Source organism: Salvelinus sp. IW2-2015, linkage group LG33, assembly GCF_002910315.2.
Source record: "Salvelinus sp. IW2-2015 linkage group LG33, ASM291031v2, whole genome shotgun sequence".
Lineage (NCBI taxonomy): Eukaryota > Metazoa > Chordata > Actinopteri > Salmoniformes > Salmonidae > Salvelinus > Salvelinus sp. IW2-2015.
Genome location: NC_036872.1, coordinates 7751515 through 7757514, shown reverse-complemented (window position 1 = coordinate 7757514; position 6000 = coordinate 7751515). Strand labels below are relative to the sequence as shown.

At 38.6% G+C, this 6000-nt stretch overlaps 1 protein-coding gene across 2 annotated transcripts in view; it reads left to right on the top strand.

The window, feature by feature from the left end:
* The first annotated feature begins 899 nt into the window (after window positions 1-899).
* Window positions 900-6000, top strand: part of LOC111958262 (apoptosis inducing factor mitochondria associated 3) — a 44876-nt gene continuing 39775 nt past the window's right edge. Inside the window, exon 1 of one of the 2 annotated variants that reach the window (XM_023979499.2) lies at window positions 900-1290. The gene's annotated coding sequence lies outside the window, so the exon portion shown is untranslated. The remainder of the gene's footprint in view (window positions 1291-6000) is intronic. The other variant, XM_023979500.2, reaches the window with a different exon arrangement.

Genomic DNA, 6000 nt, shown 5'->3' with positions numbered 1-6000 from the left:
TGAACAGAKGCCTCYWMTGMMMTTTTTRYSCCCTCCWGGTGCTTGTAGAGGAAGTTGAGTAGGGTTAGAGTGYGGTCCTCCATCCCTCMCTTGGCCCTGTATGCAAACRGCAGGGGGTCCAGGGWATACTCAACCTGACGCAGTACATCCTTCTTGATTAACTTCTCAAAATGATTTCATCACCAAGGACGTCAGTGCCACTAAAGTCATTTAGCAACTTGGGGAATTTGCTTTTTGCCACAGGAACAACAGTAACATGCTTCCAGAGTTTAGGCACCTTCTGCAGCTCGAGTGAAAATGTGATGAAAAATTCCACTGAATTGTTCGGCACATGACGTAGGTACCTGTCCACCAATGTCTGGTCCTGCGCTCTTTTTAACTTTGGTCTGTCTGAATAGGCTTGTGACACTGGATGCTAAATTCCATTTTGGGAGTAGCAATTGTCCTCATACGCATCTCAGTAATTCCTCCACTAACGTTCTGATTGTCAGATCTGAGATAAAACTATTTAGCTCATCAGCCAGTCCTTTGCGTTTAAACTGTATCATCTTGTTTCCCTTGTCTTGTAGCCCAACCACAGTTCTCATTCCATTCCAAGCAGCTCTCAGATTGTTACAGTGATTTAAAATGTCCTAAAATAATATTGGGGGCATCAGGAGACACAGATTGCATTTTGTGTCACAGTATAAATAAGATTAGCAGCATTCTTCGCATTGGCCTTACGGTGAATGTAAACGACAATGATAAATATTTGGGGAAGCTCTCTTGGGAGATAGAAAGGTGACAGCAGCTCAATATCAGGTAGACATAGTCTCTCAGGACAGTTACATTGTTGCACCATCAGTGATTTATGCACAAGCAGACTCTGCCCCCGTGATTTCCCAGTCGAACTGCTGTCCCAGTCCAGTCGGAACAGACACACAAATCATTTTATCTCCAAAGACGAGTCAGTCTGCCAAGACTCATTAAAAGCCATAAAACAGACGCCTCTGCACTCTTGAAGATGATTGACCTTTGCCTGTAACTCGTCTGTTTTATTCCTCAAGGATTGCACATTCGCCAGGATAATATAAGCTAAGGGGATGCGGTTAGCCTGCTGCTGATGTTTAATCTGTAATCGAACGCCACCTCTCCTCCCCCGTTTGCGAACACGGCCATCCTTTCCGCGGTTCAGAGCATTAATCTATTCATCGATTGCCAACACTTTCATGTGTTTCAGAAGAGAGTCCACAGACTTGTTAGGGGATTTATCCACCGAAGCCGGGCGATCCCATTGCAGCAGGAACTCCAGTGAGTATTGTTTTGTTTGTTTGGGAGTGGCAAGAGTTCATGAAGGCCAATGGAGAGATTCAGTAACGTTATAATCAACCAAACGAGTGAAAAAAGTATCTCCATTTTACGAATGATCTCAAACATTTAGAACATTTGCTACATCTAACTGGACAAAAACAGACTCACTTGGGACTTTACAAACAACGTAGTAACAGAAAGTGTAACACAAACACCTGCTATCTGGAGCCGCAGCTTTGAATGACTAATTTGATTATTTGAATGAGAACGGTAAGAGAAGCTACAGTTAACTGTGTGAAGTTGACTTCAGACTGTGACTACCTGGGTCTATTTTGAGATATTAAAACTAGGGTTGCAAAGCTACTGGTAATTTACCAATGTTACCGGAATCTTCAGTACATTTGGTAATGAATAGAAAATATATGGCAATCTATCGTAACCTTGGTCATTTATACTTGAATAGTAAAGAAATAGAATCATTTATATCTGTGTCTATATTGTCCATTAGCTTCTAGTAGATAGACCATATGGTTCAAGAGAGAATAGCCTAATTAATGAAAAAAGCATCTAATCAACAATGGCATTATTTTCAATTAACTCTGCAACTCTTCCAACTAGTGACTTTTTTCACAACTGCCACCAGTTTGACCCCAGAACGAACATTGACAACAAATACATATAGACCATAGTTCATGATGAAACACAATGGTATTCACTAAGCTGAAGTTATTTCGGATAATGTTTACAGCATTGTCATTCTATTTTCATTTTATTCAATATATTTGACGTGATAAAGCCACATAGAGGGCCAGAGATTATTACAGACGCCTGTGATAATCTCAAGTACCCAAAAGGACCACTAGATGTTTTGTGATAGATTACATCAAATCCTTGGTAGTTTACTGGTACATTTCGAACGTTTTCAGGAATATACCCTCCCTTTGCAACCCTAATTAAAACACATTTTTGAAATGTTTGATAGCCACCATTTGTATATTTCGATATTGTTTGACGGATAAAGTCCTGTATTTCTAATGGAAAAGAGCAGTGAAAGCTTTTGTCGGTAACCCTAACCCATTTGCACTAATTTTATTAGTAGCATGAGCCTCTGGTCATGGTAATTCGTGTGCCTGCTTGGTTTCTGCATGTCTGGTCTCTTGATATGGACAATTCCACGGTAACGAGATTACGCTGAGACTCCTTTTAAAATGTATTCCAAACTAAAACCATTGATTTTGAAGTTGAACATACCATATAACTTAACAAGTAAAAAAATAAATAATCACATTTATTGTAAATTAAATACAGAAATGGCGCATTTATGTACTGTAAGTATTCAAACTCCTGAGTCAATACATGTTAATCACCTTTAGCAGCTATTACAGCTGTGAGTCTTTCTGGATAAGTCTCTAAGAACTTTGCACACCTGGATTGTACAATATTTGCCAATTTTTATTATTTTCCAAATTCTTTAAGCTCTGTAAAATTTGTCATTGATAGACAACCATTTTCAAGTCTTGACATAGAATTTAAAGCAGGTTTATGTCAAAACTGTAACTCGGACACTCAGGAACATTCACTGTCTTCTTGGTAAGCAGCTCCAGTGTAGATTTGGCCTTGTGTTTTAGGTTATTGTCCTGCTGAAAGGTGAATTTATCTCCCAGTGTCTGGTGGAAAGCAGATTGAACCAGGTTTTCATCTAGGATTTTGCCTGTGCTTAGCTCAATTCTGTTTATTTTTTATCCTGGAAAAACTCCCCAGTCCTTAACAATTACAAGCATACCCATAACATGATGCAGACACCACTATACTTGAAAATATGAAGTGTGGTACTCAGTAATGACTGGAATTGCCCCAAACATAACACCTTTGTATTCAGGACAAAAAGTGAATTGCTTTGCCACATTTTTTGCAGTATTACTTTAGCGCCTTGTTGCAAACAGAATGCATGCTTTGGAATATTTGTTCTTCTGTACAGACTTCCTTCTTTTCACTCTGTCAGTTAGGTTAATATTGTTGAGTAACTACAATGTTGTTGAACCATCCTCAGTTTTCTCCAATCACAGCCATCAAACTCTGTAACTGTTTTAAAGTCATCGTTGGTTACATGGTGGAATCCCTGAGCGATTTCCTTCCCCTCCGGCAACTGAGTTAGGAAGGACGGCTGTATATTTGCAGTGACTGGGTGTATTGATGCACCATCCAAAGTGTAATTAATAACTTCACCATACTCAAACTTATTTAAGCTTGACTCAAGACATTTCAACTTTTCATTTTTAATTAATTTGTAAACATTTCTTGTTCAAATATTTTTTATTGAGCACACACAAGAATGGTGTATAGGTATAAGACAGGTATATATTTGTAAACATTTCTAAAAACATAATTCCACTTTGACATTATGTGGTATTGTGTGTTGACCAGTGACAAAACAAATGTGGAAAAAGTCAAGGGGTGTGAATACATTTTCCAAAGGCACTATAACTGTTCCACCACTGGTCCGAGGTAGGCATTAGATTACGAGCGATTTTTCAAGTGCAACGTTAACAAAGACGGTTTTGGGAAATGGCTCAGAAATGTAAAGATGTTCTTAAGAAGTTTCTAATGATGAACTTACCCTTAAGATGCTTTTGGGAAACCGGGCCCTGGTGAAGTTAATACAGTTCCTTTCAATTATGTATTGTATGTTAAAGCGATACTTTGGGATTTTGACAATTAGGACCTTTGTCTATTTCCCCAGAGTCAGATAATCTCCTGGATACCATTTTTATGTATCTGTGTCCAGTATAAAGGAAGTTAGAGGTAGTTTCGTGAGCCAATGTTAACTAGCGTTAGTGCAATAACTAGAAGTCTATGAGTATCTGCTAGCATGCTAGTAGAAACTACCTCTAGGTTACTACCTCAAGAAACTACCTCTAGGTTATATATTGTATCGTCCCTTAAAGGGATACATTGGGATTTTGGCAATGAGGCCCTTTATCTACTTCCCCAGAGTCAAATTAACTCATGAATAGGCTTTTGGTGTCTCTGTGTCTAGTATGAAAGAAGTAAAAAAATATATATATAAAAAAGAAAATAGGAAAAAATAAGATGACTTTGAGAAGTGGTTTTCCTCAATTACCTCGACAAACCGGAGCCCCGCACATTGACTCTGTACCGGTACCCCTGTATATAGCGTTGCTATTGTTATTTTACTGCTGCACTTTAATTTAAAAAATAAAGTTTATTATCAATTTTTTTTACTTCTTGTTTTTTCTTAACTGCATTGTTGGTTAAGGGCTTGTTAGTAAGCATTTCACTGTAAGGTCTACTACACCTGTTGTATTCGGTGCATGTGACATATAAAATTTGATAACGTTTGAAATGGTATCTTATTTTTTAGGGTCCCTGATCAATATTACATAACATATGGGGGAGCTATTTATTTTCTAATGCAAACTCTACAGTTATTTCCATAGTGTAATTTATTGACGGTCCCTAACGATCTCCAGATATAGTTTGACTTTGGATAGCCTAACTTTGCCACAACTAACTTCAGCTACCTTAGCCACTGCTACCTAAACATCTATGGGAGTGGTAGGGTCATGTGGTAGCTGTTAATTTATTTTGTTGCCATATCACCTTTAAGTAACATCAAGCTAAATGATTGAGTTGATTTGGCCATGCCGCATGCCTTTACTACTCCCATTGATTTTTAGCTAGTGGTGGCTAAAGTTAGCTGAAGTTTCTACGGGCTGTTTAAAGAAAACCGAACCATGGATTACAGTTAATCTGTAAGACTACTTTCAGCGTGAGGGACCGTCTAACAATACGTGTTGTAAAATACGGAACTTCCCCTTTAAGTATGGCAATTGCTGAGATTCACTGCAACAGGGAAGATACATTAATTGTAAGCCTCAACTGATACTTCCAATGGTTTTTTAGTGCACTTGGCCACATGAGGCAGCCTGAGTTCTTAATGCACATTTTGGCTCAGGAACAATGCAGTAGGCCTATAGGTATGAGAGGAGCTAGACAAAAAAAAGTTTGTTTGAGGAAAGACTATGTAGTCTACTGTAAATGTAAAAGGGAGAAAGTTCAAACAATCATTTATCACCAATAAGAGTAAAGTAAAATGAGTCACTCTCTGTGTCAAAGTAAGTTAAATCAGATGTTTTGTATTTACACAGCCTAGTATTGCCCAGAGAGGGGCAGGGGTTAAGACTACACTTAAAGCTGCTGACATTAACATTTGGAGATCGTAGCTCGTAAATGAGTCACCCATTTGCTAGCCTGTAGTACTTTAATCTGGGTTTTTGGAGTGCATGGCTGGCTGTCCCTGGGCAAGTGCAGGGATAGGAGTACTACCATAATTAAATTAAACTGAGTGATGTACCAGTGATGGCATGTTGTGACCCTCCTCCTGCCGTTGGGGAGAGATGATCGGTCATCTTGCTTACCTTATAGTAACAATAACACTTGACATACACATGTGCACGCACACACACAGACATTCACACACCCAGTGGTGCTGTTCTTTCTCTGTGTGACCAGCAGAGGGTATTTTTAGCAGAGCAGCAATACACAAGAGAGCCCAAGTGATGCTTGTTTGTAGTGGCTAAGCATTACAGCGAAATCGAAACATTTCATTTGCAACATTATGGTTCAGGTGTTACCTCTGGGTCCAGGTATTTTAATAGTCTTTGTTTTTAATGACCTATATAATATTTA